At 44.1% G+C, this 24,648-nt stretch overlaps 1 long non-coding RNA gene across 1 annotated transcript in view; it reads left to right on the top strand.

The window, feature by feature from the left end:
* Positions 1-24,648, top strand: part of LOC148686852 (uncharacterized) — a 121,263-nt gene that overhangs the window by 41,798 nt on the left and 54,817 nt on the right. The window contains exon 2 of the long non-coding RNA XR_015948119.1: positions 23,585-23,670. This is a non-coding gene — a long non-coding RNA (uncharacterized LOC148686852). The remainder of the gene's footprint in view (positions 1-23,584; positions 23,671-24,648) is intronic.

Here is a 24,648-nt window from a genome sequence, read left to right as displayed (position 1 = left end):
TGTGGTATCCCTGATGTCTACATTAGTCCATTTTTATCAATCCATTATTAATTCATTAAAAATATTTATATACCACTTTTTAGGTAAAGCTCACAAAGCTGTTCATGTTACAGGGTAATCTTAAAGGGACAGGCTAGGGCACAGCAGTTCCACACCTGTCGCCACAGTCAACAATAAACTAAAAACTTACAGTGAATGGAATTTAGTTGTATTTTTGAGATGATCAAATTAGGCATGCAAACTCCAATTTGTGCTGTCTCATTTAAAAAAGTGTACTTAAAGAAAAATAATTGAGGAAGCAGAAAAAAGAGATGCTTTGTGGTAATATAACACAGTGTTGTTTTGTCATACCTATTCTGAAACCAGAAATTATAGTGTAGGATAATGAAGTTATAATGGCCATTAGGCACTAGTGACCTGTTTTCCAACTGCGTTTTATAATAATGTGACAACTAGTTAGTCTATGATTATGCTGTGGTTATAATTAGTTCCTACCTATTTTGCTTTGACTATTCTGTAGATGGCTTGACTGTCCAGCCAGGTTTTTAAAAGTCCAGCATAGCTGCTCAATTGATAGACCCAAGAACACTATTCTCACTAATGTGTGTGCAGTAGTGATGGTGGTGGAATTTAGAAGCAGGAGGTTTGAAATCCAGTCCAGGAATCCATGCATTTTTTGAGTGGGCATCCTTAGCAATCAGTGTTAAACAACCAACAGTTTAAAGGCACACACGCATAGCATCAAGAACCACCCGCATCATGGTTGTAATCTTTTGTAGCAGCGGTGAGGCACCTTGTGGCCCTCCAGAGGTTGTTGGACTCCATCTCCCATCAGCATGGCCAAAGGCGAGGGATGATGGGAGTTGTAATCCAGCAAAGTTTAGATCTACACCTTTGCAACAACATGACAATGGCATTCTACTTTCTCGCTCACCCAGTGTTTCCTCATATTGCGCTGAGAAATGGGTTAACAGTGAGAAGGAAATTCAGAGTTAAAACATTGCAGCAAATGACGACACACCTGGCACACAGCCTGGGAATGTGAAATGAAGAAAAAGACCTCAGGACTTCACACCAAACTGCTCAGTACAATTTGTGTTAATGCTGCTTTAGATCCTCTCAAAGAAACTCATGCTGAATTCCATTGATCCAGAACCATGTGCATATATGATCAAATTTGCCCTGCACCTTGAGAGATTTATATTATTATTATTTTACAGTATTGGCTTTGTGTGTTGCTAGCACAGGAGCCTCTAGATCAGGCATCCCCAAACTGCGGCCCTCCAGATGTTTTGGCCTACAATTCCCATGATCCCTAGCTAACAGGACCAGTGGTCGGGGAAGATGGGAATTGTAGTCCAAAACATCTGGAGGGCCGAAGTTTGGGGATGCCTGCTCTAGATGATTTTAAGAAATGCACAGAGCCACAAATACAAGACTTAAAATACGCAGTGGCACAATTTCTAGCATTCACACTATAAAATGAGCAAGGATACAATCTGGCAAGAAGGTTATTGGATTGTGAGCCCACTGGAATAAATGAGAACTGTACAAAAGAAGGTGTAACTTGAACATAGACAGACGCATCAATACTACCACAGGCTGAATAATTCAGCCCAGCAATTGTGTGTGTGTGTGTGTGTGTGTGTTTGTATGTGCATGTTGGGGAGTAAATTTCAAGAATTCTCACCTTAACTTATAACAAGGTAGTTGGAATTTTAATCCTTTAAAAACAAGCCAATTTGCCACTTCAAGCTACGTCATTCATAGACGCATCTGACACCAGGTGCCATTATGAGTGACGAAAGTAGCAATGTGCGGTAAAATGCTTCTTTTTAGCTATGGCTAGGCAATTAATTGATTTAGTGCATTAAGCAATGAAGCATTGAAATAGGTCCAAAGAAGTAAAGAACTCTCTCTGGCTCATGAAAGAGGGAATATGGTTAATTTGTATAGTTAAATTTGCAAAGGAAAAGGCACCCAAATGAAGTGGTTGAATCCCACTTGGGAAACCTGGATTTCTCCCTTGCTGTTGAAAGTGGGCAGACTGGAGCTTGAATCCAAATGTCCTTGTTTTATTGAATAACTGCAGCGAAAAGTGCTTCTAGCATGGGCGCAAGAAGGAAAACAACTGTATTGTTTTGGCTCTCAGAACGTCATGGATCTCCTTGAAAGGTCCTGCTTCTACCATACCCCCCTCCCCAGCAGAAACTAGGGCAGGCATTGCTCTTGGGGCCTTGTTTTGTTTGGGTTGTTTGGGATGCCTATTGTGTTTGTGCCTGAATAGCAACAAAGATCCATGTTCCATTGTGCCAAGTCCAGGACAAGCATGCAATTCTAGACAGCCCCATGATCCAAAGTTTATTTACCTTCTCTCCCATTCAAAGACAATGCAGGCACTGAGTTAAACCCAATTAGCTAGGTTAATGGAAAGCTCTAGGTGCTACCAACAATCAGTACAGCGCAGTGGCGAGGTTCAAAGCAGGGCCTTAAAACAATTAGCCTTACTCATTTTGAGTCAGCTCATGAGATGCTCTTTCAATGTGTTTATTACATACTGCCAAAGGGATGTTCCTTTCTCAAGGAATGCTGGTCAGATCTCAACATGTCTGCAGGGCCAGTTGGGGTTGGAGACAGTAAACTGCCAAAGCAGAGACATTATTTATTCCAAAGCACACTCAGCCACACCAATACTAGAGCCTGCCATTCCCCAGTCTCTCTTCTTAGCTCCTCTCCCTGACCAGCTCTTTCTAGACACATTCCACGCCTCTGATCCAGGAAAAGAAGACATTGCTTTCCCAGCATGCCTTGCTTCTTCTGAACATGCTCTTCTGCCCTAACCCCACATGCTCTCCTTCTGTTCCCTTGCAACACCACTTGGGAGTTCAAGCCTGGTACTGCATGTAGCCTTGCACAAGAGCCCAGGGGCCTGGCTCCAGAAGTGTAATGCGTTTAAGTCCAATTGAAATCAATGAGTCGGACTGAACAACTCATTCTATGTCTGCTAAGAAATAAGTCCCAATAAATTCAATGGGACTTATGCCCCCACATGAACAAAAGATTGCAGCATTAAGTTAATTCTGAATAATCTGTCCCATTCTTTTTCATGGGACTTAAGTGCCACTTTCCGTGAACTGGGCTAGTATCTTATAATGGTTAAGAACATAAGAAGACCACTACTAGATCAGGTCAGAGCCCAGTCCCGCTCACCCTGGCCAATCAGATCCTATAGGAAGCCTGCAGTAATAACCTGAGTGCAACACCACTCTTCCCAAGTTGTAACTGCCAGCAATTGGGACTCAAAGGCATTCTACAGCAGTGGAGATAGGATAGTAGCTATTGATAGCTTTATTCTCCACGAATTTGTCCAATCCTCTTAAAACTTATTCAGTATTTGCAATCTTCCTTCAGACCTTCCCACTCATTGAGGGACGGCTGAAGATGGAGAGCCTCAATGGTGGAGTTTGGGCTTTCAAATTTCAGCGGCGCCCTGTGCAACACTAAAATTCGGCACCCCCTGCCTCTCATGCACAGCATTATTTTGGTGCCCCCTTCAGGGCAGTGCCCAGTGTGTCTGTACTGGTTGCGCCACCCTAAAACCGCCTCTGAGGGCGCCTGGGCTACTGCACACAGCCCATCAGTCCATTGCTAAAATTTCAGAATAGGGTTTATAAATTTGAACCGATTGCCTCTCGAAATAGTGCCTTCTGATTTGATGCTGTGTAAGTTCTGGTTTCGGTGTTCCGTTGCGCCAGAAGCGGCTTAGCCATGCTCGCCACATGACCTGGAAAAACTGTTTGCGGACAAACGCCGGTTCCCTCGGCCTGTAAAGCAAGATGAGCGCCGCAACCCCAGGGTCATCTGTGACTGGACTTAACTGTCAGGGGTCCTTTCCTTTTACCTTTTAAACCCAAACAACCATGAGTAAAAAGGGAATGAGAGGGTTGTTAACCACAACTATCATTGTTAAGAATGGCAGGGTGGGTGCGGAAGGTTCTGTTTATTGTTTTCTGCGCAATCTTAGGAAACTTGATAATAATACAATCAGCAACACTAAAAAACCCAACCAACCAACCACCCCAAAGTCCTCATGATGCCTTAAGAGGCAGAGAAACACAATTAGGGATGGAAACCCTTTCCTCACATGTACCTGGGATTTGAGCTCATTACGTATTGCATTTATATCCTGCCCTTTCACCCAAAGGAGCCCAGGGCAGCAAACGCACAAGCCAAAAAATAATTTAAGACCTCTTAAAAAACAAAAAACAGTCCAATACAGAAACAGACTGGAAAAGATCTCCAACTTAAAAGGCTGCTTGGAGGAAGAATGCCTTCAGTAGGCGCCAAAAAAGACCACAGAGATGGCTACAATGTCTAGTCGCTTTAATGTTGTGTAAGCTATTTTGGAATATTTGCTTCCTTTTTCACAAGGGCTGGTTCCACGTGTGTTTGTTTACAGGAAATTAAAGAAGGTAATCTTTGCCAGGGATTGGAAGCGGGAATCTGAGGCTGTTGCTCTTACAGTTTCACTCACACGCGGCATAGGAACGTGCAACCATGTCATGTGGTATCTGTTATTTGAATCAGCAGCAGGGGTGGAGGCCCTTGGCATCGGCACCCTGTGGCCATTTACACAACACTCACATTGATCTCTGAATTAAGACGCACGGGGAGTCTGGCTGGCACCAAGCAAGGGCATTAAAACCCTCTGTACCAGCATTGAGGATCAAAATATGACATATGCCTGTCGTTTCAATTAAAAAGAAAAGAAAAGGGAGCAAAGGCATAAGTGAATTAATTATCTCTCCATGCATAACTCTAGTATTTAAATATGCAGCTTGCGAAGGGCATGTTTATTTTTATCTTTGAGGACTTCGCCGTTCAGCAGTTATTACTGCATCTGCACAGAAACACAAGAAGGTGCCGAGGTCAGCTTATTTGCTTGTGAAGCCCAGCATGGTTGACTGCAGAGGTGTGGAAACAGAATGGGCTAGCTGGCAGGATGGATCCCAAATTCCACCCCCCTGCCAACTTTGAAAGGTGGCAATCTCACCCACCTGTTGAAATTCGCATAGGTTCACTGGAAGTCTGTCTCCAGGTATGGTTTGGATTCAACCCGCAAATGGACATCTTCTCTCTGCGTACACTGTCTGCAGAGTAGACCTATAGCAGCTCTCCAGGATCTCTGGCAGGTGGGCAAAAGTCCTGCCACTGAGCTATGATCTCATTTGTGATTTCAATATTTATCTTACTCATGCAAAATAAAAAAGTTATTGCACATCAGCTAGTTGAACTACATTCACTTAAGCCCCTTGGTACCAGCAGCCTATTAAAGTGGCTAGTGAGAAAGAGATCTGGAAAGAAATAATAGAATCACAGAATTGTAGAGTTGGAAGGGACCATGAGGGTCATCTAGACCAACCCTTGCAATGCAGGAATCTTTCACCCAATATTGGGCTCAAACCCATAACCCTGAGAGTATGAGTCTCATGTTACAACAACTGAGCTATCCTGTAAGCTAGGGATGGTCAGATCTGGGAATTTTGTTTCCTTTTAGTTTCTCATTTTCTTCATCTTAAGTTCAGATCTCCACAGTTCCATATTAGTTCTCATTAAAAAAATTAAAATCTTCCCATGAAAATCCGCCAGCATTTTAGAGTGAATTTCTCCCAATGTACCTCTTTGTGAGCAATTTTGCTGAACAGACATTCTTACAAAGCACTTCCCCCTAATATAATGCCTCTTGGTATGTTATTTTCACCAATGTGTGCAATTTAATGCACACTTTACCCTAGTGCATGCTTTTTTGTTTACCGTACATCACTTGACTGGAAGCGGCACTGAAAAATCAGGAGAAGTGAGAATTTAGAAGGAAGGTTGTGTTTTAGCTCTTGTATTATTTCAGAATTATGCAGGGTCACCTTTAAATGTTAACTGAATCTATTTCTCCCTCCTTTCCTATTCACACCTGATTTTTCCCAGCTACCTGCAATCCTCAAGGTCCCTGAAAATTCAGAAAGCTGGAGTACCTTTCAGAAGTACGGTACTTGGAAGTCATTGTCTCTGACTTCAAAGATCACTGTCCTATTGTTAAGAGTTTCGCTACTGTCTCCTGGGCTCTTGACTGAGAAGGGTTTGACATACAGAAGAAAATCAGATTTAAACCGAGCAAAGGATTAATATATGCATGTGCTATGAAAAACAAAGTTGTTATTATTATACTGAAATATTAAGGCTATATCCTCAGTGCATGTAAAGTCTCTTTCCTCGCCTAATGTAAACAGATGATGTCATTGTAAGTTTAAAAGAGAAAAACCTTTGCTGGCTGAACACTGCTTTGTTCATCGTTCCTTCTCTGTGTCTGAAAACATCCCAGTTCACTTGCTATATAAAGGTCACTTTTTACAATGCGCCTAAGGAAGTGTTAGGATTACCACATCTGTGGTAACTTTTAGTCATTGCAAAATAATTGTTGCTGACTTTTATGGAAGTATTTTATTCTCTTTGGGTTTTTTCCTTTCCGTCCTGATCTGTGAAGTTGACTCATCGGCTGGAAGCAAAGAGATGTGCATGCTAATTGCTGTCGGAACACAAATCACAGACATATTAGGAAAGATGAACTCAGAGCCAGCTGAGGTTTTCTTAAGCCACGACAGTGGGCTGGTGCTATTCCATCCCTTTGTGTAATCAAAAATTGGATTGGCAGCAACTTGTCTGGAAATGGTTAGATGGAAAAATAATGGGAGTTTAAAGAATCTTAGCCATTTTGGTTTATGAAATGATTTGGATTCTGCAAACCCACACATGAACACAAACAGGATATAATGTGGATTCCCAAATGATGGAACTCAACAGTGGAACGCACTCACTGGGTTTTTGTTTTGCTGTGGAATTGTAGATCATAGGTGGATAACTTGGGACCTACATATAGTCCCAAGCACCTCCTGAAGCTGTCACATTCCCTCCTTTTATCAGAGTCCCACCTACCCCCCTCCCTGTTTCCTTTTTCCTGTTTTAGTGGATTGGGGAAAAGGTTTCTCTCCCAGCATCTTTTGACACAGATGTGCATGTCTCTGTGTATGTGCTTTTTTTATGTGTGTATAATCTGAAAAAAGAACAACTTTGGCTGGTTTTCTGGATCTGCAGAATAACAACAACATAATCCTATGCTTCCTTATTTGAGAGCAACTGCATCAAACCTTCTAGTGCTTACTTCTAAATAGACCTGCCTAGGCCTGGGTATCTTAATCTGAGGTAGCCATGATGAAAAGTGAAGTAGAATGCTTTTTATTTTGGATTAGTTAATCCACTTTGGCCAATCTATGGCTTTGCCAAAAACTGGCTCTGCTCCCTGCTGGCATGTGACCCCTATCAGTACCCCTTGAGGTAATGTAGCTCTTGATTCAAGGTAGAAAGGGGAAAAAAAGCTTGCCCAGCCCTGTACTAGATTCATGCTTCCAGACTTCAGCATTGTAGACGAAGAGCACATTCCCTGGGAGTGTTTCCAGTGAGTCCTACTGAAATGAATGCTACTTCTGGCAGAACTGTTGCAACACTTGATGATCTACAACAGGTCATCAAGCGTTCCTTCCAACCCTACAATTCTATGTTTCTATGACTTGCAGAGGCGTTCTTCCCAATGACATTGGATGTTAAGGGGAAAGTTATGAATCTGGAAAGATAAGCCAAAGAAAAGTTTTCAAGAGGGGGAAACCCCCCCCCCATGGGAATTGTAATGCTATATATTAGCTCCCAAGCCACAATTTCAAAGGACTCTCACCTGAGTTGGAGTTACAATGGTGGAGGGCAGAGGACACCTGGTTTAAATAATGCTTCAGTGTGTCCCTGGATGAACAGGATACTGTGTTGTGAGCCAACAGCACATTTACAAGAGCAATTAACCTTCACAGCTCTAATAGCTCATAAAATATGGGCTGGGTCAAGAGATTTTATCAATTGATGGGCTATTAGGGATGCCTGAGTATGGAGGTAACTGCCTTAGGAGCTCCTGAACTGGAATGTAGTGCCAGTAAATATAAAAAAGTGGTTTGGTATGGAGTGGGAGAAGCTTGTGTTGACAACATCCCGCCTCATGTTGCGTGTAGCGCATTCCTCCAGTGCCTTGAAATTTCAGCTGCCTGTAGTGCAGAGAGTTGGGAAACAAACAGCACTGTAGTAGAGCAGAGATAGGCAAGGACAGAGCACCGCCACTTATTTCACAGCATCTTCTGATGTACTGTAAGCCAAATGCACAAGTTTTTCTCATAGAGAAAAACATCCAATAATCTAAGCAGTGGGAAAGGTAGGTTATATTATTTTGAGACAAAAAAGAAGAAAGTCACTGACTCACAGTTCTATTAGATTCTAGTTCTATTTAGAAAAAATACCTCACAAATTTATTTTAAGTAGGCTCCTCCCTTCATATGGATTTGAGAGACCCCAGTATAATATAACTTTAAAGGTGCTGACCTTTAAAGCCCTAAACGGCCTCGGTCTCCACCCCCATCATTCAGCCCGGACACTGAGATCCAGCGCTGAGGGCCTTCTGGCGGTTCCCTCACTGCGAGAAGCAAAGCTACAGGGAACCAGGCAGAGGGCCTTTTTGGTAGTGGCGCCCGCCCTGTGGAACGCCCTCTGTGACGACCCGGGTCCCACTCTACCTTACTACCACTGCGACACAGGAATCCAGAGGGGAAAACACCCACCCTCTGGTCCTGCCGCCTCAAAAATAAACCCCTTTTACTAATGGGTTTCTAAGTAAGGAGAGCCTTCCAGCCTGCGTGACCTGGTACCTTAAGAAACTCTAGGCTGTCCCCCAGGAATAACCTCTTGCCTCCAGTAAAGGGTCTCCCTCAGTTGGATTCCCCCACCGTAGAAGTTTGCCCTATGCACTCTGGCAACTTCTTGGCACCTCAGGTTACCCTTCTAAGTCTCCTCCGTGTAACTTCAGGACACAAACCACCACCTCCCTGCCTGAGGTGAGTTTTGCCCTCTCTTGAGTCACCACGGCTGTGAGTCCTGGTACCTCGCTGGAAAAATACAGACGGACCTCTTGTTGGCAAAAACAGAGATGAAGTTTTATTGTGTTAAAAACATAAGTGATTCTTTAACGTGTCATTTATTAATTAGCTTTGTTCCAGTTGTACAAAATAAACTCAGTCAAACATTTAACTTTAAGTTTTCCTAGCCTCTTAACTGTCTTCATATAAGCCACCACATAACACCACACCACACCTTCCTCCCTCTCCCTCCTAACTGACCAAACCGACTCTCCCTCTTTTTTTTAAAACCGGGCACAGTCCCGCCCCCATCAGAGTTCTATGCCAGTCAGGCTGAAGGTGGGTTAACTCTTTGCCAGCCGGACAGAAATAAACATTTCAAAAGTGCTTTAATTTGTCACATATCTCCCCCACCACAAAGACATTGCGTCGGCTTGCTCTTAACTAACTAGAGCAATGCCAAAGCAATGGGCTTGGGGTTATAAATCCTTCAATGCATTCTATAACACTCATATTACAAAGTCAACTAAATTAACATCTCATAAACTTGTACACAAATAAACCATGTTTGACATGTGTTAGATTATAACGCCTAAGCACAAATGTTCTGCTAGGGTTATCACCGTTTCATATAATAATTTGCACCATCCTATACCTCTCAAAAATACCTGGATAAGGCGTCCGCTATGATGTTTTCCTTCCCACTTATGTGCTTGACATCAAATGTGTAATCCTGTAACTGCATGCTCCACCTGATTAACTTGCTGTTGTTACCCTTCATTTGGTTTAGCCATTTCAGCGGTGAGTGATCGGTATATAAGGTAAACTTTCGGTCCCACAGGTAAGGCTTCAGTTTACCTACGGACCACAAAATCGCTAGGCATTCGAGTTCTATGGTGGAGAGGTGCTTTTCCCTCTCCAATAGCTTCCGGCTGATATATAATACTGGGTGTAAAAACCCTCCTTCTCCCTCCTGTGCCAGCACTGCACCTAAACCAACACCTGAAGCGTCCGTCATTAAATTAAAAGGGCAAAAGAAATCAGGTGCTTTTAAAATGGGCTCTGTCATCAGAGCAGCCTTTAAAAGTTCAAAAGCTTGTTGACACTGTGATGTCCAGATAATCTTGTCCGGGCGGCTTTTCTTCGTACAGTCACTCAACACAGCCGCGTGAGTGCTGAACTGGGGGATAAAACGCCTATAATAACCTATAGCTCCTATAAAGGCACGCACCTGCTTCTTAGTTTTGGGAGCCGGCCAGCTTCTGATGGCTTCCACTTTGTTAGTATCTGGCCTGATCACTCCCCCTCCGAGAACATGGCCTAAGTATTTTACCTGTCTTTTCCCCATCTGACACTTAGCCGCTTTTACTGTTAAACCTGCCGCTTTTATCCTCTGGAAGACCACACTTAGGTGTTGTAAGTGATCTCTCCACGATGGGCTAAATACCGCTATGTCGTCAATGTACGCAAGGGCGAACGTTTTCAGACCCCTTAGCATCCTATCGATGAGTCGCTGGAACGTGGCTGCCGCGTTCTTTAACCCAAAAGGCAACACTTTAAATTCAAACAACCCATCTCTAGTGATGAAAGCGGTTTTGGGCTTGTCTAAGGGATCCATTTCCACTTGCCAGTACCCTTTTGTTAAGTCAAGTGTAGATATATAATTCGCTTTTCCTATGGTCTCAACCAAGTCGTCCACCCGTGGCATGGGGTAAACGTCCGGCACGGTCACCTGGTTCAACTTTCTGAAGTCTACACAGGGACGAAAGGTATTGTCTGGCTTCCTGACCAAGAGCAGGGGCGATGACCAGGGGCTGTAAGAGGGCTCAATCAATCCCAGTGCAAGCATCTCCCTGATCTCTGAAGAGACCAAGTCGGCGTGCTCCCCCGTCACTCTGTAAGGAGGGGTAGCTATGGGTCTTGCTTCCCCTGTATCTATTTTATGAGTTGCTAGGTTGGTCCTCCCTGGGATGTTTGAGAAGATCTGAGCAAACTGAGCAAGGACTAATTTTAACTGCTCCTTTTTCTCTGGGGTCAGACTTTCATCGAATGACACCTCTGCTAGAGTTGTGCCATTCCTCAGCTCTCCCCACCCAGTTAAATGAATTCCTTGGGTCATCTTCCCCTTTACTTGTAACACCAACTTATTTCTGTCAAAATAAGGCTTAAGTAAATTTACATGAAAGTTTTTACATCGGTTCCCTTCCCCATCTAACTCTACCAAATAGTTCACCGCTGATATCCTCTCGACCACTTTGAAGGGACCGTCCCACGACATCTCCAACTTCTTTCGACGTCTTGTTCTTAACACGAGCACACTGTCACCAGGCTGGAAAGTTCTGTCTCTTGCGTGTGCATCATACCACTGCTTCTGTCGACGCTGTGCCTGTTGCAAGTTGTGAGCAGCTTGCTCCCGTAGCTCTTGAAGGTCGCTCTGCAGCTCCTGTAGATACGTCACAACATCAGGGCTGTCGATCTGCTCCTCCCCCGACCACGCTGCTTTCATCAAGTCTAGGGGTCCTCGTGGCTGTCGTCCAAATAGGAGTTCAAAAGGACTGAACCCTGTGCTCTCCTGCGGCACTTCGCGATAACCGAATAGGAAGTGTTGCAGCCTCTCATCCCAGTCGTTAGGATGATTGATGGAATAGGTCTTTAGCATCCGGCTCAGGGTCGAATTAAATTTCTCCGTCAAGCCATTCGACTGCGGATGGTAAGCCGTAGTTTTAACATGCTTAATCCCACAAAGGGTTAAAAGCTCTTCCATGGTCTTGGACGTGAAGGATGTCCCTAAATCTGTTATAATTTCCTTGGGGAATCCCAGCCTTAAGAACACCGACATGAGGGCTTTTGCTACAGTCTTTGAGTCAATGTCCTTTAGAGGTATTGCTTCTGGATAGCGCGTAGCATAATCCACTAGGCATAAAATAAACTTATTCCCCCTTTTAGTAACTCTGGAGATAGGCCCGAGGATGTCCACTCCTACTCTGGAAAAGGGCTCAGTAATTACGGGAATAGACTGTAACAAGCCTCGCGTTTTGTCCGCTCTTTTGCCTGCTTTTTGGCAGATCACACAGGACTTGCAATACTCTTTGACGTCTTTGCCCATCCCAGGCCAGTAAAATCTTGCTTGGATTCTATCACTAGTCTTTCTAATGCCTAGATGCGCTGCTGAGGGTGCGTCGTGTGCCATTTGTAGCACTTGCAACCGGTAAGCTCTTGGCAACACTAACTGTTTCTTCCTTTCCCAAACAGCAGCAGTTTTCCTCCTCCTAGAAATTCTATACAGTCTTCCCTCAATGGTGGTAAATAAGCAGGGGTTCTCCACAGTTACTTCTGCAGTAGGACTTTGTGCTTTATCCCACAGCTCTTTTATAGTTTCATCCTCTTTTTGATCACTCAAGAATTGGGCACCGTGCTCCTGGACCACTGGCACGCTAATCAGCCCTTCATCCTCACCAGGTTCTATGGGTGTCTCTATAACTGCAGGAGGATTACTCTCAGTGACTTGAGACTGTGACCTAGTTATCACTTGAATACGGTGCTTCTGACTAGCTAGGTCATTCCCTATTAAAAAGGGCACCTCCAATTCATTTAGGATTCCTACTCTCCACTTGCCACAAAATCCTTTGTAGGTAATATCAACTTCAGCTAATGGTACTTCAAAATGTGGGCCCCATATGCCTTTTAAACTATAGGACTGACCCTTGAGGTACTGTTCCTTTGGAACAAATTGGGATTTAACAAGTGAGACTTCTGCTCCTGTGTCCCTCAAACCAAAACAAGACTGACCATTTAATTCAATTGGCTCCATGTAATCTTGGTTGCTCTCCTGCTCAGCCCTCCAGACCTGCAAGACCTTGGAAGTAGTCTCAGCTGGACTGTCTGATTTCTCTGAGCCTTCTGTCTGAGGCGAGCTATTTTCCTGTGACTGCATTACCAGTTTTACTTGTTTAGCTGCAGTAGGTGTAGTTTGCGACTTAACCAGCAGGGGGCACCTGGCACGTACATGGCCCTCACGATTACAGAAAAAACAAGTGATTTTCTTAGACCCTGTCTTGTCAGAAACTGATTCCCTGACAGGAAAATTTTCTTGCCTGTCTTTATTTTCTCTGTTTCTCCATGGATTACCCTTCTGTGAGTGTTTTGGGAATGCTATTTCATTGAAATCTCCTTGTAGTTCGTCTAAGACCTCAGCAACCTGTGCCACAGTTTTCAGTTTTTTATCCCTCAAGAACCAACGTAAATTGCTAGGGATTTGCTTAAAAAATTGTTCTAAACAAATTAATTGTTTTAACTCATCAAAGTCCTTCACTCCACTCCCTTGAATCCATCTGTCAAGTAATTTATCTAAGCGGCTAGCTAGTTGGGCATAAGTCTCTTTATGTTCCTTTTTTGCCTCACGAAAAGCCTTTCTGCTTTGTTCAGCCGTGAGTCCACATCGAACCCTGACCCTTTGCTTAAATACTTGGTAACTTGACAGCTCTTCTTCCCTCAGGTCAGCATAAATTTCACTTAGTATCCCACAAATTTGAGGTCTTAAATAAAGCATCCAGTTCTCCTCAGGTATTTGAAATTCCACACAAACGCGTTCGAAGGTAAATAGAAACGATTCGACATTATCGTCTTTTCCAAATTTGGGGAATCTTTTTAAATTAATTGCGATACTATCATTATTAACTGGGCTACTAGTTAATTCTGATCGCAAACGTATCTCTTCAAGCTTCATTCTGTCCTGTTCTAATTGTACCCTCAACTTTTCTGACTGCATTCTCTCCTCAGATGCTATCTTTTCCCTCTCAGCTTCAATTCTGGCTTTTTCTCTCTCACTTTCAATTCTGGCTTTTTCCCTCTCACTTTCAGCTGCTATCTTTTCCCTCTCAGCTTCAATTCGGGCCATCTCAATTCGTAGTTTCATCAGTTCTACCTCAGAACCTGGGCTTCCCTCAGCTCCTTCCGTTCTTTCATCTCCTTTTGCCTCTCTGGGTTTTCTTACGTGAGTCATTTTCCTCACAGGAAAATCCTGACAGACTCAAACCAAACTAGGCGCGTGAGCTTTGAATTTCGATCACGACGCTGCCACCAAAAATGTGACGACCCGGGTCCCACTCTACCTTACTACCACTGCGACACAGGAATCCAGAGGGGAAAACACCCACCCTCTGGTCCTGCCGCCTCAAAAATAAACCCCTTTTACTAATGGGTTTCTAAGTAAGGAGAGCCTTCCAGCCTGCGTGACCTGGTACCTTAAGAAACTCTAGGCTGTCCCCCAGGAATAACCTCTTGCCTCCAGTAAAGGGTCTCCCTCAGTTGGATTCCCCCACCGTAGAAGTTTGCCCTATGCACTCTGGCAACTTCTTGGCACCTCAGGTTACCCTTCTAAGTCTCCTCCGTGTAACTTCAGGACACAAACCACCACCTCCCTGCCTGAGGTGAGTTTTGCCCTCTCTTGAGTCACCACGGCTGTGAGTCCTGGTACCTCGCTGGAAAAATACAGACGGACCTCTTGTTGGCAAAAACAGAGATGAAGTTTTATTGTGTTAAAAACATAAGTGATTCTTTAACGTGTCATTTATTAATTAGCTTTGTTCCAGTTGTACAAAATAAACTCAGTCAAACATTTAACTTTAAGTTTTCCTAGCCTCTTAACTGTCTTCATATAAGCCACCACATAACACCACACCACACCTTCCTCCCTCTCCCTCCTAACTGACCAAACCGACTCTCCCTCTTTTTTTTAAAACCGGGCACAGTCCCGCCCCCATCAGAGTTCTATGCCAGTCAGGCTGAAGGTGGGTTAACTCTTTGCCAGCCGGACAGAAATAAACATTTCAAAAGTGCTTTAATTTGTCACACCCTCCCATCGGAGGTCAAGGAGATAAACAACTACCTGACATTTAGAAAACACCTAAAGGCAGCCCTGTTTAGGGAAGCTTTTAATCTGTGATATTTTAATGTATTTTGGTATTTGTTGGAAGCCTCCCAGAGTGGTGGGGGAAACCCAGCCAGATTGGCGGGGTATAAATAAATAAATAAATAAATAAATAAATAAATAAAAACAAGGTAAGTAGGTCTTTAAATGTTTTTAATGGAAGACATTGCTAAATAGACCACAGGTAATTAACCTGAGGTTCTCCAGGTATTTTTGGACTATAACTCCCATAATTCCTGACCACTGGCTGTGGAGTTGCTGGGAGATGGGATCTAACAACATCTAATCAGGGATACAGGTATTCCCCATCCCTGTTTTAGAGGATTACAACCACACTGCAGATGATTTTCAATGTTACACGGTACCTTCAAACTGCTGGCAGTTTAACAATGATTGCTAAGGATGCCAGTATGCAAGTCTTGGCACCCCCACCTCCTGCAGTGATATTTCTCCAAGGGATGCTCCACATCAAGCAGCAAGAACTGACACCTGCAACCCTGAGGTGTATCACAAGATGACATTTCCGCCTGGGAAATCTGGAGAAAAATGCACTAACAATGGCTGTAGGGGAGAAAAATCAAAGGTGGAGTCATTTTTAAACCATTAAAAAGGCAGACAGTGAGACAGAAACATTGAGGTGGGGGGAAATAGTCATGATTTTCTGAATTTTTTTTGATGAGTGGCTTCACAAACTGCAGTGTACACATTATTAGATATCTTTTTTAAGCAGCTATTGTTTATTTACATGCCCTATAAAGAAGCAACAAGTCAGATTACAATGGTTTTTTTTAAAAAAATGTTGTACTCATCACCTATTTGAAAATTCCCCTTCATTTTTCAAAGGGAAAGCCTTTGACACCTGCAGTCTGTGGGGTATAAATTTATTTATGTCAGTATTTATATGCTGCTTTCAACCCCCATGCCTTTTCCTAAAGTGGCTCACAAGCATCGTAAGAGCACTTCAATGAAAAAAACCCCCCCAAATGAACACTCTTAACATGGATAAGAACAATACCATTAACATACTGTGGGAGAACCAGACAACATCAAAAGCATGCCCAAACACCACAATTTTGATAATCTTTTCTGAAGGAGGGGAGGGAAAGAGCTAAATGGCTCCCTGTCTTTTAAATGTTCACCCCAGGGAGGTGTGCCTGGCTCCAAGTCTGACATATTTTTGGTTCCAAGCCAATACTCTGTTGTGCACCCAAACATGTGAATGTTGGTGTCTGTCTCTCGCCTGCTCACTGGATGGTCTTTTGTTGCTTGCTGGTTTGTGGTGCTCCCTTGTGATAATGTCACAGTAGGAAATATATATTTGGAGGGATGAATAGTATGATCACTTTTTAATATTTAATATTTTAATATTTATCATGTAAGTCACTTGCAACACTTAGGGGTAATGGGGAAAGAAAGAGGAGGAGGAGAAGGAGGAGGAGGAGAAGGGGCTTCTTTGTAGTTCTAAGATACCCATGGCAAACACAACTGATTCCAGGCAAATTCAGGTTGAGCAATTATAGTGGATTGGGCGGTCTTGTGCAACAAATCCACTTCCCTAAAAGAGCTGGGGGCACTGTCATACAGTGTTTCTGCTCCTTCCTCCTGGGCCGCGTTCAGAAAGTGGTGGGGGGGGATGAGTGTTCGGACCCCTGGGCTCTCACTTGTGGGGTGCCTCAGGGCTCGGTCCTCTCCCCCATGCTCTTTAACATCTATATGAAGCCGCTGGGAGAGATCATCAGGGGGTTTGGGCTGGGTGTTCATCAGTATGCGGATGATACCCAGCTCTACCTCTCTTTCAAATCAGAACCAGTGAAGGCGGTGAAGGTCCTGTGTGAGTGCCTGGAGGTGTCTGGAGGTGGTGCTATGTAAAAATTTAAACTCATAGATCTGCCTCTCTTTCTCCGATCAATAAGTAATTTATATTTTATTCTAGGTTTTCCCCCCATTTCACACAAACCTGGCTAGATCTGTTTCCCACTTCTTAAAACAATCCATGCCTCCTAGAATCGGCATGGTTTGTAATAGAAATATCATTCTAGGCAATAGAATGAGTGGCTGGGGAAACCCAGCCAGATGGGCGGGGTATAAATAATAAATTATTATTATTATTATTATTATTATTATTATTATTATTATTATCATTATCATCATCAAACTTTTTGTAATGAGTGATGAGAAAAGGCACTGGAATATGTGGGCTAACACTTGCTTTGATGCAACACCAAATTAGAATTGGTGAGTGAGACACTGGACTTGTCTGCATTTGAGCATTATCTGCTACTAATCCATCCCCATCCCTATTCAAGCCAGTAGGCATTCCCTTTTGTGTTTATTCCACCTTCTCATTTGTTGGTTCTATTTCCGTATGCCGATTAAGTACCAACCGGGTATGTACACAGATAGCTGTGCTTGCACCTGTTTTATTTTATTATTTTTTAAAATATGCCTAGCCAGGAGGTGCAGAGAAGCAAACAGTAAATTTCTAGCACACACTTCTTAGTGTGATTTGCTTGTGTAGTTTTCTGGTTTTGTGTCATTCTGAAGAATGACACACACACATAATGCTCCTCTCTTCAGGAGTGAATTGCAGCCCAGAATTCCATTTTAAAAACTTGACTCTGAAGTAACCATGGTGAAAACTGAAGCTGGGTGGCCTTCATTCTTGATTAGTTAATCCATAACAGTTTCGTCTCTGGCCCCACCCATCATTGGCGCTGACTTTGACCACCACAAGTATGCGGCCTTCAACAACAGCAAAAAAGTTCCCCACCCACCGTTTAGGAGATTACTCGTTCTAATCTCATTCATCTCAGGCTTCAGTTTATGGCGAATGTTTCTTTATTGTTCGCCAAATGAACCTTGGGCAATTGTCTGTGAAATTCGTGTTCAAAAGCTTTGAACATCTATTCCAGGGATGGGGAACCTTTAGCAGCCATTCCATTCTGAGCAACCTTGTCAGGGCCACATGCTCAGTGAGGAATAGGAGGAGCAAAAGTAGGCAGGACAATATCATTCATTCATTCATTCCGTTTATAGTCCAAGGAGCTCAAGGTGGTGTTCTCCCAGGTCATAGTTCAACACTCTAACCATTGTGTTACACTGGCATGATGTAAAATTTTACCTTTGTAGGCAAATTTCCACACATACTGCCACATTCATCTCTATCCTCCACCCAGGTGTCCGGGCTGGAGTCAGGGGTGGGTCAGCAACAAACAGGAAATTGACCAAGGCCAGTGAAGTGTCTTTATTCAAGTAAACAAACCACAGCTCCTGCCCAGTACTCTCAGCAACTCTTTCTAGGAGGTCTTGCCCCAATAAAGCAGTTGCGAGGACTGAAGGTTCTGTCTTCCCAGTGCCCACTTCCCAGTGCTCCTCCTCTCCAGAGTCTTTCCCACGCAGTCTCAGACTGCATCACAACCATCCTCTACTCTGCTCGTTTCATTTCTCTGTGTGTTCTAGGAGACCAGAGGGGAGGAGAGCTACTCACAGCAAAAGGGGGAGACTCCCTGGCTTTGGCTTCTGCCTCAGATTCTGAACTCTGCTCTGCCACAGCCTTTTCCTGTTCACTAAACCCTGTCACCACTTCTGCTTCTGACACCTCCTCCTACCATTCTGCTGCTTCTCCCTCTGACCAGTCATTGTTGTCCCACCACCAGTCCCCCAGCCTGAGGCTTCCCTAGGAGGTTCTATGACTGGTGCCTCCCATCACTTCTCTGCACCCAGCCAGTCCACAACATCAGCCAACCAGGAGACAAAGCAGGGGGCATGGCCTGGGGCTATGTGGCTGGTAAGGGCATGTCTCCTGGGGAAAACTGCAAGGGCTGGAGAAGCTTGAAGGGCTGCATTGTTCCCCAGGCCTGGGCCTCCCCTGACCTGTCCTGCTTGATGCCTACACCTCCACAGTGCCATTAGCATGCCATGCGTGGGTAAGATTGTGACACCATCATCACATGCAATTTTCTGGTGCATTAGTTTAGCATTAGGTTTCTGGGGACCACTTGAATTGTCTGAAGAAGTAAAGATTGCCCTTTGGGGGGCAGGAAGACCTACAGAGGTGTGGTTTGTCAGATACAACAACAACAACAACAACAATTCATTATTTATACCTCGCCCATCTGACTGGGTTTTCCCAGCCACTCTGGACAGTTCCCAACAGAATATTAAAAACACGATACAACATCAAACTTAAAAAACTTCCCCAAACAGGGTTGCCTTCAGATGTCTTCTAAAGTCAGATGTTTATTTCCTTGACATCTGATGGGAGGGCATTCCACAGGGTGGGCACCACTACCAAGAAGGCCCTCTGCCTGGTTCCCTGTAAGCTCACATCTCACAGTGAGGGAGCCACCAGAAGGCCCTCAGCACTGGACCTCAGTGTCTGGGCTGAACGATGGGGGTGTAGATGCTCCTTCAGGTATACTGGGCTGAGGCCATTTAGGGCTTTAAAGGTCAGCACCAGCACTTTGAATTGTGCTTGGAAATGTACTGGGAGCCAATGTAGGTTTTTTTAGAACAAGTGTTATATGGTCTTGTCGGCCACTCCCAGTCACCAGTCCAGCTGTCTGGTTTTTCATCTCCTCCACTAGCATTGCCATCACCCCAAAAGTCCAACAGCTGCCACTGGGAGAACCATGTCCTACCACTCCCAAGTCCTTCTCCGATGAACTCCCCACACTTTGCGGCTGCCAAAAAACAATCCACGCTGGTGACAATGAAAGAGAAAACACAGATGCAATTTTGCCTTCCAGGCTCACTTATGATGGAATCAAAGATCAGCAATATTTCAAAAGGTCTTAAGTTTCCTCCCCCCCCCCACTTCCTATCTGTTTCTCTGCAGGCATGGGGACACTGTAACAACATACCTGACTAATAAATGCTGTAAGCCTGTAATTGACACTTAACATATTTTTGAGGTAGGCCGAAGAGAGGTAGAAAAAATTATAATTCCAGGAGACACACAGAGAGAGACAGAAAAACAAAACTAGTTAATTCTGGCTCTGGAAGGCCAAAAGAAATCAATGGCCCTGGCTCTATGTTCTTGTTCAGCTGGAGGAAAAAACTAGGTGCTAAACACATGTGGTAGATACACATAAATACACCATGTTTGTAGTGAACTTTGGTTTAAAAGAGAAGGAAAAGAAATAGAAGATCAGTGGTATTGGTGGGAAACATGGATGCTTAACCCTTTCCCCTCTGACTTGTTTACTCCTCAAAAATCACCTCCCTGCCTCAGCTGCTCTCGTTCCCCCTCCCCCTTTTACTTACACACATCCAATGATGTGATATCCCAACACGACATTTGTGCGATGCATTTCGCTTTCATATTCAGATTCATGTTGGAGCAGAACACGGCTTAATTTGTGGTGGCTTTCATCATGGCTGAGCCTTGGAAAGTGTGCATTAATGCTTCTGGAGTGTGATGTGAAGAATGATAGGTATATTTGAGCGTGTACAGAGTGATTAACCACAGTATTTAGGTTCTTGCATGCTATGAGAAGCAAAAGAAGAAGAGAAATACCGTTTTTTTCCGTCTATAAGACACCCGCATGTATAAGACACACCCTATTTTTGGGGACTCAGATTTAAGAAAATGGGGGGAATGGTCCCTGTGTATAAGACGCCCCCCAATTTTGGACATCATCTAGTCTTATACATGGAGAAATACGGTATATTAGGTGGACATGTATTGTTGATTCTTCTTGTGCTCAATATTATGCATTTCTTTTGGTGGAACTTTGGAGCACAGGAGACACTTTTCAGAGTTAGTATTTATATTTCAGTATTGGGAAGTGCTAAAATCTCTACTTGTTGAAAGAGAACCGAAGCACTCGGCGCCTTACAAGATTGGAAAGTGATCTCTCAACTGTCCTGAAGATAACAAGATTCTTAGAGGCAACCCTTGAGGTCTAGATTCTTTTAAGATCTTGAAGCCTGTTTGGCCCAGCATATTGACTAAGAATCCTAGTCACCCATTACACCTGGAGCACTTTAAGAAACATTTGTCTGTATTTTTCCGTTGCTCCACAGGCTCGAAGCATAATCTGTCACTCTGATCCTGTTTATGCCACAGCAGGATCTTATCTTGATCTCTCTAATAGTTTTTCAAGTGGCAACATTTTATTCTGAGAGGGAAGAGCAAATGGCGTGAGGCACATTAAACCAGCATTGCACAATGTGTTTACATTTGCAGTTTAGGACTGAAAATTGGTGGGATTAAGTCCCTTTCCCTTCTCTCAGATCTTTTGTTCATTAAACTCCTGTCAGGTAAGGATAATTTGTTGTTTGAAAAACCGTAGATATTTCCTTTTCACACCTAAAACAAAGCTCACATTTTTGTCAGTGACTTGAATGGAGCAGAAACTGGGGGATATAATTTACAGGGCATTTTCTAATCTCCCTTTTGGGGGCAAGGCATGGAATTTGTTTCATTAAACTCATTTCCATACAGCCTCCCACAATGAGTCTCAAGGCGGCGTACGGAGATATCAAAAGACACTTCAAAATGTTACTTTTTGGGAAGAAAGACTAGGGCAGAGTTCATCAGGAACAACCACCATCAGCTCATCAGCAGAGAACATGCTTTGCAGGCTAAATGCCCCAGATTCCACCCCAGGTACCTGCACTTAATAAACAGATGACTCCCTACTTCTACAGGGGTTACATTCCCAGGTAATGTGCATATATGTGAAATTGCATATAGTGGGGAACAGCATCTGAAAAGCCTGTAAACACCCTCCAAACCTCTGGAAACCCTTGAAAACTCTTTAAAAAATCAGCAGCACTGGCATGAATAGTGGCTCTCAGTCTTCCTCATCACTAGAAGATGATGTGGAAACAATGACAAGACTAGTACTCCACCACTGTTCTTCTTTTCGTGCCATTTTCACAGATTTTGTGCCTTTTGCCCTTTCTGCACCACAGCGACGGTGACAGTGGAGGGAAGATGAGCAGCACGAAATGCTGGCTCTGGAGAGGGGCTGCTTAAAATGGTGCTCAGCCAGCTCAGCCCAGCCCCCTCCCTCCTCTACTCCTCTAGGCAGGGCAGGGAGAAGCCCGGAGGAGGGAGGGAAGAGGCGCCATTGTGGGCTGGGGGGGGGGAATGGAATGGCGCTGGGGAAAAATGGTGCAGCCCAGACAAACAGAACCCCCACACCGATCCACGGACAGTCTGTGGGCCGGATCCTGAAGGCAATTGGGCCTGATCCAGCCCCCAGGCCTTAGTTTGCCGACCCTTGCATTAGAACTTGCATGCACTGAGCAGCTGCTTGTCCCTTGCTGCCATTTCCTGGTGCTTAGGGCTCACTGAGTCACTGAGCATTGCAGCGTTGAGCCTTCCACTGCTCATCAACAATTTTTAGCTTTGCCATTATCCTGACAACTCTGTTGAGGAGGTTTTAAAATTGACCAGCTGTCTCGCTGTCCCGTATAAATCACTTGCAGTGACACGGCAGGGCATTTTTCATCTTTTTTGTGTCTATTTGCTGTTTGACTTAGGAGCCAGCGGTGTAACTGCTCATTTAATGTCAGACACTGTAATACCCTTGCAGCCTGGCATGCCTGTCAGGTTGATTTCATTAGCACGATAAGATGCATAGGCTCCTTTTTATCTCCTCTGTTCTCCTTCTCTCTGTCTTTCTCTGTAATTTGGGTCTTTAAAGTCTTTGCTGTCTCCTGATCTACAGATAATTGTTTACTGTAATACTAACCAGGAAAAGAGCTGATAAACTCCAGATGTAGCCAGGTCGTCAAATTCACTTTCTTTGCTCTATGCCCATGGCTATGGACCCCAGATAACATTTTGCCACTGTCTGCAGTTCTCTGAAACTGTGAAGAAAACTGCCCTAGTTAAGATGGACAGTGATTAAATGTTCTCCCTGCTTTTGAGCAACGGGGGTGGGGGGATTCTCTTTCACTGGGTGAGCAGTCCGCACACATTCCCACAAACGCCTGTCGCAATGCTTGTTGTACCGTTTGTTGCAATGTTCTCTTTCCCCCACTTATCTCCTGTGTCATCATGTGTTGCGTTCTATGCAATAATCTTATTTTGCACAGCTGGGAAGCAGCAGGCAATATGGTAGCCTCAGACTAGAGAAGTTGACTATTTTATTCTATTTTTCCCCCCATCAAGAGAATTCCCACAGACTTTTCAAACACTGTATATTCCTGTGTATAAGACTACTTTTTAACCCAGGAAAACCTTCTCAAAAGTCGGGGGTTGTCTTATACGTCGGGTCATATTTATTATAAGATAAGATAAGATATCTTTATTGTCATTGTCCCCTTGCGGGAACAACGAAATTACTCGGTTGCTACATCCACTCCGATAAAGCATTCCGCATAATCCAAAATTATAAAAACCTAATTAAAAACAGTAAATATAATACAAAATAACAAGTAAAATAAGATGACTTCAAAGTCCAGGCTTTCCATTTAAGGCCAAAATCGCTCTAGAGAAGAAACTGTTCCTGAGACGGCTCGTTCTTGCCTGCATTGTTCTATGCAGAAATCTACAGAAGAGTATATCCCAAACTCTATATTTTAACTGGAAAAATTGGGGGTCGTCTCATACGCCCAGTCATCTTATACGCAGGAATATATGGTAAATGGCCTATCTTAGTACTTAATGATATTTCTTTCTTTTCTTTTTGCAAAACAGAAAAATTAACTGATGTTGGATGAACAAGCTACCCTAAGAACAAGCCCAAATTGTACCCAGAAACATTTTGGGAAAGTCACTCAGTGGTATGTATCATACATCCTCTTCCTCTTCCACTGACTAAGATCTCTAAATGTGCACAGCCTGCTTCCGACACTTTTTGACCTCCATGTAATTGGCATTGTAATGTGCGGGGCCATTGGCAGACCTGTGGCCCAGTCAGGCCATAATGCAGAGGCCATAGTGCAAACTGGAAGTATCTGCTGTACAAGCCACCACTTCTGTTTGGTGTGTTGGGGAGGCCCAGTTCATACAGCCATTACCCCAATACGATCCTGACCAAGTCACGTGCCTGCCCTGGACTTACCTTCCAAGTCCCGGACTGCAGAATCCGGGACCGGCAGCCGCGTGACACCGGAAGTTGCGTCGACGTAACTTCCGGTGTCGCTTTGCCTTTCTATGGGCACCAAAAATGGCCTCCGCAGGCTTCAAAAGTCGCTTCTACGCATGACCGGACGTGCGTTGACGCAACTTCCGGTGTCGCTCCACCCATCTATGGGCACCAAAATGGCCGCCGCCGACACCGGAAGTCACGTCTATGCACTTCCAGACATGCGTAGATGCGACTTTTGAAGCCAGTGGTGGCCATTTTTGGTGCCCATAGAAGGGCAAATCAGAAAAAAATGGCCGCCGGCAGGAGAAAATAACGGAGAAAAACAGGAGACGAAGTGATACGGGAGACCACCGGGAAAAGGTAAGTAAAAACGGAGGTTTCCCGGGGAAAACGGGGTACTTGGCAGCTATGGCCCTGGAGGTCACAGTCTTTTTAGTGATCCCAGTGCAGATGATTATGTGGAAGCCAACAAGCATGTGAAAAGGGCTGAAGACTTGCCATGGTTCGACTTTGTTTCTTGCAAACAAAGGAGGAAACAAAAGGTAAGGGGAGAGAATCAGCTGCAGTTGCAGACTATTACAGGTGGGGTCTAGAGTCATAGGGATAGGTGTACATTAGCAGTGTGCAGTCATTGAGTCCCACTTCTCTGCTGCCCTCTCTTCCAGTTCAA

Source organism: Zootoca vivipara, chromosome 2 (assembly GCF_965207765.1).
Source record: "Zootoca vivipara chromosome 2, rZooViv2.hap1.1, whole genome shotgun sequence".
NCBI lineage: Eukaryota > Metazoa > Chordata > Lepidosauria > Squamata > Lacertidae > Zootoca > Zootoca vivipara.
This window is presented reverse-complemented; position numbering and strand designations above follow the sequence as displayed.